The following is a 10,139-nucleotide window of genomic DNA, read 5'->3' as shown; positions in this document are numbered from 1 at the left end:
CAAAACTTACTTGTGCCGGGCAGCAGCGGCATGGGAGAGAGTCAAGGGCAGAGACTCAAGTTTACTGCGCAGAAGGAGGCAGTGGTAAACCAACTTGGATATTTACCAAGAAAGCTCTATGGATACACTACCAGAACAATTGCAAATGGAGAGTGGGGTGTTCTGGGAGAGATTTGTCCATTTGTCGCTGTGGGTCGGAGACGACTCAACAGCATAAGATGAGACATAAGTGCTACAGAGGATTATAAATACTTAAGTGTTTGGGTAGCAAATAGATGTTAAAATGGCATTTTTAGTTTATAAAGTGAGGAGATATAAAATCAGTCAGGTAAGGCCTCCTGGAAAGGTGTGAATTTACAAGGATTGAATCAGCATGGCTTAGTGAAAAGAGCAAGTGTCTGGTAGTCAGAGGACCAGAGTTTCCAATTCCTGCTCTGACAATTGCTTGCTATGTGAGTTTGGATAAATCACTTAACTTGTTAGGGCATCAGTTTTCTTATCTAGAAAATGAGAGTTAAATACCTCTTTTCCCGCCTACTTAGACTGAGAGTCTCATGTGGGACAGGAAGCATTTAGTACAATGCTTGGCACATGATAAATGCTTAACAGAACATGGTACCAAGCATCCTTGCCCCTTGGGCAAGCCACATAACTTTTCTGTGCCTCCCCTTCCCCATCTGTAAATTGGAGGTAAAATATCAGTCCCCTCACCACACACACACACACACACACACACACTTAGACTGCAAATCCCATGTGGAACAAGGATTGTGTCAGATCATTATATCAGCCCCAGGGTTTAGTAGAGTGTTTAACACATAGGAGAGGTAGCATGGCCTAGTGAATAGAGCACGGGCGTGGAAGTCAGAAGGACCTGGGTTCTAAGCCCAGCTCTGCCACTTGTCTATTGTGTGACCTTGACCAAGTCACTTAACTTCTCCATGCCTCAGTTACCTCATCTATAAAATGGGAATTAAGATTGCAAACCCCATGTGAGACAGGGACTCGCAAGTGCCACCCCCTCCACCTGCTCCTCGGACCCCATTCCCTCTCACCTTCTTAAAACCATCGCCCCTGCCCTCCTACCTTCCTTAACTTCTATTTTTAACCACTCAATCTCCAAGGGCTCCTTCCCCTCTGCCTTCAAACATGCCCACGTCTCCCCCATCCTAAAAAAACCCGCTCTTGACCCCACTTCCCCCTCCAGTTATCGCCCTAGCTCCCTACTACCCTTCCTTTCCAAAATCCTAGAACGAGTCGTCTACAATAGATGCTTAGAATTCCTTAACTCCCATTCTCTCCTAGACCCCCTCCAATCTGGCTTCCGTCCCCTCCACTCTACCGAGACTGCTCTCTCTAAGGTCACCCGTGACCTCCTTCTTGCCAAATCCAATGGCTCCTACTCCATTCTAATCCTCCTTGACCTCTCTGCTGCCTTTGACACTGTCGACCATCCCCTCCTCCTCCATACCTTATCTCACCTTGGCTTCATGGACTCTGTCCTCTCCTGGTTCTCCTCTTACCTCTCTGGCCGGTCATTCTCGGTCTCCTTCGCTGGAGCCTCCTCCCCCTCCCATCCTTTAACTGTTGGAGTTCCTCAAGGGTCAGTTCTTGGCCCTCTTCTGTTCTCCATTTACACTCACTCCCTCGGTGAACTCATTCGCTCTCACGGCTTTGACTACCATCTCTACGCAGATGACATGCAGATCTACATCTCCGCCCCTGTCCTCTCCCCCTCCCTTCAGGCTCGCATCTCCTCCTGCCTCCGGGACGTCTCCACCTGGATGTCGGCCCGCCACCTAAAACTCAACATGAGCAAGACTGAGCTCCTCATCTTCCCTCCCAAACCCGGTCCTCTCCCAGACTTCTCTATCACCGTTGATGGCACGACCATCCTTCCCGTCTCTCAGGCCCGCAATCTCGGTGTCATCCTTGACTCGTCTCTCTCATTCACCCCACACATCCTATCCGTTACCGAGACCTGCCGGTTTCACCTCTACAATATCGCCAAGATCCGCCCTTTCCTCTCCACCCAAACGGCTACCTTACTGCTACGGGCTCTCGTTATATCCCGGCTAGACTACTGTGTCAGCCTTCTCTCTGACCTCCCTTCCTCCTCTCTCGCCCCGCTCCGGTCTATTCTTCACTCCGCTGCCTGGCTCATCTTCCTGCAGAAACGATCTGGGCATGTCACTCCCCTTCTTAAACAACTCCAGTGGTTGCCTATCGACCTCCGCTCCAAACAAAAACTCCTCACTCTAGGCTTCAAGGCTCTCCATCACCTTGCCCCTTCCTACCTCTCCTCCCTTCTCTCTTTCTACCGCCCACCCCGCACGCTCCGCTCCTCCGCCGCCCACCTCCTCACCGTCCCTCGGTCTCGCCTATCCCGCCGTCGACCCCTGGGCCACGTCCTCCCGCGGTCCTGGAACGCCCTCCCTCCTCACCTCTGCCAAACTGATTCTCTTTCCCTCTTCAAAACCCTACTTAAAACTCACCTCCTCCGAGAGGCGTTCCCAGACTGAGCTCCTCTTCTCCCTCTACTCCCTCTGCCATCCCCCTTTCACCTCTCCGCAGCTAAAGCCTCATTTTCCCCTTTTCCCTCTGCTCCTCCACCTCTCCCTTCCCATCCCCACAGCACTGTACTCGTCCGCTCAACTGTATATATTTTCGTTACCCTATTTATTTTGTTAATGAATTGTACATCGCCTTGATTCTATTTAGTTGCCATTGTTTTTACGAGATGTTCTTCCCCTTGACTCTGTTTATTGCCATTGTTCTTGTCTGTCCGTCTCCCCCGATTAGACTGTAAGCCCGTCAAACGGCAGGGACTGTCTCTATCTGTTGCCGACTTGTTCATCCCAAGCGCTTAGTACAGTGCTCTGCACATAGTAAGCGCTCAATAAATACTATTGAATGAATGAATGAATGAATGTATCTTACCCAATTTGCTTCTGTCCACTCCAGTACCTAGTACAATGCCTGGCACCTAGTAAGCACTTAACAAATATATTAATAATAATATATAATATCATTATTATGTAGGAAATGCTTAGCAAATGTCTCAATTAAAGAAGAAAGCAGGAGCTTGGGAAAGCAATTTCAGAGAGGAGAGGAATCCTAACAAGTATAACATTTCTAATTGCTGAGTAAATAGACAATGATTGCTCCTCTTCCCCAAGCACCCAAAGAACTGGCCATGCTATGTGGGAAACTGTCAGCACTAAGACTTAGAGTTGGTTTTCTTCCCACACTCTGACTTTCTAGAGAACCCTAGAGCAGAAGAATGCTGATGAAATAGTTTGGATTCTTTTTCCATTTGCAAGAGAAAAATCTGAAGGAGTCAAATTGGAATTCAAAACCTTTCATATCTCTTCCTGGCTCTTCTGCTGATTCAACTTAAAACAAATTGTTTTCAGTTTTTAGGATATCCTGGTTGGTAAGGATATGAATTTCTCCCAAGACTTTCATAAATCTATTTTATAGGGTATGAACGTATGCACATAGCATGAAGCTAAACCCCTTTCAGTAAACAGTTCAGATACATGACCAAATGGCATATTGAAAGCTCATGTCCTGTCAACTGTAAAATCAGGTACAAGCAAGGCAACATCCAAAGATCCTGCAATGCAATACAGAGGAGAGGGTACAGGGGAGACAAACACTGTGGACTTGAGTGGTGAAGGTTGGCATAGCAGATGCAAAGGATGAGTAGCGATTCTCTATTAGATTCTGAGCTCCTTCAATTCAGGGACTGTATCTTTTCACTCTTAGTATATGTTCCCAAGTATGTCTCTGTTATTTCATCTGTAAAATAGGAATTAAATCCTTCTCCCTCCTTCTTACACTGGGAGTCCCATGGGATAGGGACGTTGTCCAATTTAACTGGTATTTACTCCCGTGCTTAGGACAATGCTGGGCACATAGTAAGTGCCTAACAAATGCCATTTTTATTAATATTATCATTATAACTATTATTATTGTTATCATGAGATCCTAGTCAGAGAAAAGAAGACCTCCATTAGTCAGGAAAGGAAAGCTTTTTTTTCAAGACATCCATCATAAACAAATCAAGAAATATTAAATATCATAGAGATCTCAGATTTTGGAATATGCCTGCATTTGGGGCTGGAGGAGACATGTGACCCTGGAGACCAGGAAGACACGTGACTTAGGGAGGGGAGCCACAGGCGGGTGAGCTTTACCTATGGGCTTTCTGCAGCCATCCCCAGGAAGGGGGATGGTAGGCTAGTTAGTCTCCAGTGATCTCTATGCCTTCAGGGAAACCTTGAGGGACACCCAATCAGGGGTTGGGAGGCAGAAGAAGATCCCACGAAAGAGAATGAGAATGAACAGCCATAGAGATAGGAGGAGAACCAGAGAGGTCAGTTTGAGTGAAGCCAAGGTGGGATAATATTTCCAGGAGGGTATGATCATCAGTGACAAAGGCAGCTGAGAGGTTGAGGAGTATTAGAATGGAGTAGATTTGGATTTGGTGATAAGGAGATCATTTGTAACTTTTGAGAGGGTGGTTTCTAAGGAGCAAAGGGGACAAAAACCTGATCGGAGGGGGTCAAGGAGAGAACCCGAGAAGAACTTCAGACAGTGAATTTAGACAATTTGTTCAAGGAGTTTGGAGACGAATGGTAAGATGGAGGTGGGGAAATAAATGGGAGAAGCCATGGGGTGAAGAGAGGGTTTTTTAAGGATAGGGGAGTCATGAGGGCAAATGTTTTGATAAGGTGTGAAGGGATGTGTTGGATGTGCAGGTGGAAGGGGTGGATTTTGACTATAAGCATAACTGAGCAATTTTTTAATGGTATTTGTTAAGCACTTACTATGTGTCAGGTCCTGTACTGAGCACTGGGGTAGGTACAAGATAATAAGCTTGGACATAATCCCTGCCCACATAGGGCTGATAGTCTTAATCCCCATTTTACAGATGTTGTAACTGAGGCATAGAGAAGTGAAGTGACTTGACCAAGATCACACAGCCAAGTGGCTGAGTCAGGATTAGAAGCCAGGTCCTTCTGATTCCCAGGGCTGTGTTCTATCCATTAGGCCATGCTGCTTCTTAATGGTTCCCTGATGACATATGGTTCATAAAAGAAGATAATAACAAATAGACGAGTTAGTACATAAAACATTAAACTTCCAATTTATGCATGTAATTTGGCAATTTGTCAATACTAGTTTTATCTAGTATTTTCTGGATGCTGAGCACTGTACTACATGCTTGGGAGAGTACAGTACAGTAGAGCTGGTAGACATGATCCCTGTCCAAGGAGAGCTTAGTGTTTACAGTGAGAGATTGACATTGCAATTATTTACAGGTATGGAAAGCAGCAGAGTGTAAGGATATGCACATAAGTGCTGCAGGGCTGGGGGTGGGGAGAATATCAAAGTCTTCAGGAGTACAGATCCAAGTACATAGGTGACACAGAAAGTTGGGCAAATAAGGTAAGTGAGGAGCTTAGTTAGGGAAGCCCTCTTGGAGGAGACATGCATTTACTAGGGCTTTGAAGATGGGAAGGGTGATGGACTGTTGGCTACAAAGGGGTTTGGAGCCCCAGTCCAAAGGTAAGGTGTGGGTAAGGAGTTGGTGGCTAAGCAGGGAAGATCAGAGAACAGTGAGTAGGTTGGCACTAGAGGAGCAAAGTGTGCAGGCTGGGCTGTAGTAGGAGATCAATGAGGTAAGATTGGAGTGGGAGAGCTGGTGGTAAGGCATTTAATTCATATTCATTCTCTTCTGAGTTCTTACAGCATTAGCAACATGATTGAAGAAATAGTGGAGAAAAATTTTAAATGATGAAAATCCATTAGGAAGCTAAACAAAAACAATTTGAATAGACCTTTCAACTATGCTCTTTTGCTTCTGCAGGACTTGAAAAACAGTTCTTTTCCTACTGCAGATAAAAAGGTTACTAAAATCTTACTAGCCTTAGGATATTCAGGTAAATATGACTATTTTAGTGAAGTAATTAATCCACAGAGAGGAACACCCAAAAAAAATCTCATGGAGTTTTGTATCATTTTCTTTGGACCAGCATTCACTCTCTAAGCTCCACTGAAGTCTCTCATAAAGCATAAAGTTGAAATGGTCCTGAAAAAATCACTTTCAGGAAAGATGGCAATCATTTGTTATTCATGAAATGCTGACAATGGGTGGGTGTCGAAGAAACAAATCGCAAAGGTCTTTTGCATCCCTAGGATAACTGGCTTTTAGCCAATCCTCTTGGACTCTAACACAAATATATCTTAAGAAGAAATAACGGTTCCTCACTAGAAATATGTGCAGTCATGAGGCTATGCAGCAAGGAATTTTTGAATCCTTCATGCTTTCTGAGAGCCACTGTTTCCATAACTGATGCTGGATGATAAAGTGAGCTCAGTTGCCATGGTAATAAATGTAACCTAATTGAGAGAGAGGAGAACCATCTCTCCATTTAAGCCAAATAAACCACAGCATTTCAATTGCATGTCAAGGTCTGACTTTCAATAGATCCCAGCAAGACAGCTCTCCATGAAAATACAAACCAGAAGACCAAAAGTAGCTCATTCACAAATGATGTAGTTTCAGGTGGTCCCAGAAGGATTTATGCCTTCCTACCTACCAGGCTTCAAGACAAGTTGTTTTCTGCACCAGCTTTCCCTTCCTGCCTCAAGAAGAAGAGGTGCAGAGGGCTTCTATATGGCAGTTATGCTTTTTGACATTAGTCGGAGCTCCACCATTTCACCCTGCTGGTGTCTTGGCCAAGTACACGCATTGCATATTTGAACAGATAACTACAGCAACGATACATATTAAGAGGGTTAAAGTGCCCTGCCTCTTTCAGGGCTAATCAGTGTATCGCCTTCACTTATCTAGTGTGCTTCCCCTAAGCATGTTGCCTTCATTTATCAGAACTGAATTTCCTCCGTTTCGGGAGGGCCATTTGTCTTCCTAAAATCACATCTCTGCAAAGAGGCTTTTCCTGATTAAATTCTCATTTCCCACACCCATCCTGTCTCGTGTCACCTATGCACTTGGAGCTGACTGCTTAAGACTTTGATATTCACCCCCATAGCACTTCTGCCTGTGTCTTTATGCTCTGCTCTGACCTCTAATTGTAATCTATTCCATTTCAATGTCAGTTTCACCCTGTAGACTGTAAGCTCCTTGTGGGCAGGGATGGTGTCTATGGACATCTCTATTATACTACACCTTAGCAAGGTCTTAGTACAATGCTCGGCACAGAATAAGCACTCAATAAATACCTCTGATTGAATTTTATCCCAGCCTTCCAAAGCATTGGTACCCCAATTTAATTTAGAATTGTTTGTAAAAGTTGACAAACCTATCCTCTGTGCAGGTAAAGATATTGAATAAAATTGGTCCTCTGGAACACCCCTTGATTCATCTTCCCTGGACTGACATTAATCATGACTCACTAGCCTTTGGTATACAGTCTTCAAGCCAGATATCCACCCACCTAACTGCATTTTGTGCAAGATGAGACTTTCCCATTTCATCAAAGAGAATGTCATGTGGAATGGAATCAAAACATTACTGAAGCTATGATAGATGGCATCCATTTCTTCTTCTTTGCCTCTGCGGTCACCATTTCATAGACAGAAATTAAATTAGGCATGATATTTTCCTCACAAAGCTATGCAGGCTATTTCTTAGTGCCTTAGGTTCTACTTGTGATGGCATGGTGGTAATTCAAAATTTTATCTTTATAACTTTTGATATTAAGTTGTAATCGATAATTAACCAATGGAATATAATGAGCACTTAATGTGTGCAGAACACTGTACATACAATTGAGAGAGTACACTACAACAGGGCTAGTAGACATGATTCCTGCTCTCAAGGAGCTTAGAGTCTAGAGGAAGACCCAGACATTAATATAAATTACAGACAGGAGAATCAGCAGAATATAAGTATATGTACAGAAATGCTGGGGGTTAGGTTTAGGAGGAGTATCAAAGAGCTTAAGGGGTTCAAATCCAAGTGCATAGGTGATGCAGAGGGGAGGGTGAATAGGGTGTGGAAATAAAGAATTAGTCAGGCAAGGCATCTTGGAGAAGATGTGACTTTTAGGAGGCTTTTGAAGATGAAGAGAGTGGGACTTTTGGTTATGAAGAGGGAGGGAGATCCAGGCCAGAGGGAGAATGTAAGCAAGACACAGAAAGTAAGGCAGGCAAGATTGAGGAACAGTGAATAGGTTTGTGCTAGAGTAGCAGAGTGTGCAGGCTGAGTGGTAGTAGGAGATTGGTGAGGTAAAGTAGAAAGGGGAGAGATGATTGAGAAGACTAGTGCAGTGCTTGAGACATTGCACAAAGGAAAGAGGGATGCCATGTTTTAATAAGGATTCTAGCCAGCACATCAATCAGACAGTATTTAAGGAGTATCTTATATTTATCCAAGTGCTTGGAACTCAATTAGGCCCCAGTGCACATCATCTCTCCTCACCTCTCATGTCCTGACAGAAGCAGCGTGGCCTAGTGGATAGGCCTAGGAGTCATAAGGACCTGGATTCTAATCCTGGACCCACCACTTGTCTGTTATGTGACCTTAGGCAAGTCATTTAACTTCTCTGTGCCTCAGTTACCTCATCTACAAAATAGGCATTGACAGTGAGCTCCATGTGGGAAAGCGACAGTGTCCGAACTGATTAGCTTGTATCAAGTCTGCAACTCACTCTAAGAAAGCTCAGTGCCTGGCACACAGTACACACTTAAAAAATACTATTAAAAAAAAGTGGGCCAAGTTTCCATTGACCAACAGGACTGATAAACTGCCTTGGATGGTAGGAGTGTATGTGGAAGAAGGTAATCCTCTGATTGACAGGAGGCATCTAATCAGCTTCCTCTAGAAGGAGAAAGTTACCTCCAAGGGTCAAGGAGAATGGAGAAAAAAAAGAAGGGAGAATGGTGTTGTACCCCTGTGGGGGGAATTGAAATTCCTCAAGGCTATAACTCTTCACAGCAGCATGGCCTAGTGGATAGAGCATGGCCCTGGGAGTCAGAAGGTCCTGGGGTCTAATCTCACTCTGCCACTTGCCTGCTGGTGACTTTGGTCAAGTCACTTCACTTCTCTGGGCCTCAGTTCCCTCATCTGGAAAATAGGGATTGAGACTGTGAGCCCTGTGTGGGACAGAGACTGTGTCCAACCCAATTATCTTGTATCTACCCCAATGGTTAGAACAGTGTCTGGCACATAGTGAGCATTTAACAAATACCACAGCTATTTCCAAAGCTTAGTACAGTGCCTGGCACATAGCAAGTGCTTAACAAATGCCATTATTATTATTAAATCAATGATATTTATAATGGCATTTATCATACATCAAGCACTGTTCTAAGCACTGGGGTCTTGTCTTTTATGCTGTCGACCCATAGCGACACCATGGACACATCTCTCCCAGAATGCCCCACCTCCATCTGCAATCGTTCTGGTAGTATATCCATAAATTTTTCTTGGTAATTATACGAAAGTGGTTTAACATTGCCTCCATCCAGGCAGTAAACCTGACTCTCCTCCCTCAACTCTCTCCCATGCTGCTGCTGCCCAGCACAGGGGAGTTTTGAATTGTAGCAGATTGCCTGCCACTAGCTAGCCATTGCCCAAGCTAGGAATGGAATGGGTATACCTCTACTTGACTCTTCCTCCTATAGTCGAGACTGGTAGAGTACTGGAAACTCTGCAGGTGCGACCCTGAGAGGACAAGATCAAGGGGTAGATACAAGTTAATCAGGTTGGATGCAGTTCCTGTCTCATATGAGGCTCAAAGTCTAAGTAGGAAGGGCAGCAAGTATTGAAACCCCATTTTATAGATGAGGAAACTGAGGTACAGACAAGTTAAGTGAATTGCCCAGGTTTATGCAGCAGGCAAGTAGAGAGGTGGGATTAGCACTTCTGACTCTTAAATTATTGCTCTTTTCAGTAGGTCATGCTGCTTCTCTATTTATTGTGCTTACTGTGTAGAATACCCTAGAGTAGGTAGACACAATCCCTGCCTTCAGGGAGTTTACAATGGGAGGGAGTCAAGTAGAGATTGTTCTTCTAGAGGGGTTCCTCAGTGTGGTGAAATGGGATAGAGACAGGGGCAACCCCAAAAGACTCCAAAACCATGCCAAATAAGGACATCACCAAA

The 10,139-nt window shown here is 44.5% G+C and overlaps 1 non-coding gene across 1 annotated transcript; it reads right to left on the bottom strand.

The window, feature by feature from the left end:
- Window positions 1–9,572: 9,572 nt before the first annotated feature.
- On the bottom strand, window positions 9,573–9,710 carry LOC114811808. Its single transcript, XR_003759504.1, has one exon. It is a non-coding gene; the product is annotated as a small nucleolar RNA SNORA7 (small nucleolar RNA).
- Between the last annotated feature and the right edge of the window lie 429 nt (window positions 9,711–10,139).

Source organism: Ornithorhynchus anatinus, chromosome 4 (genome assembly GCF_004115215.2).
Source record: "Ornithorhynchus anatinus isolate Pmale09 chromosome 4, mOrnAna1.pri.v4, whole genome shotgun sequence".
Classification (NCBI taxonomy): Eukaryota; Metazoa; Chordata; class Mammalia; order Monotremata; family Ornithorhynchidae; genus Ornithorhynchus; species Ornithorhynchus anatinus.
The sequence above is the reverse complement of the archived record's forward strand: the minus strand, read 5'-3'. Positions and strand labels throughout refer to the sequence as shown.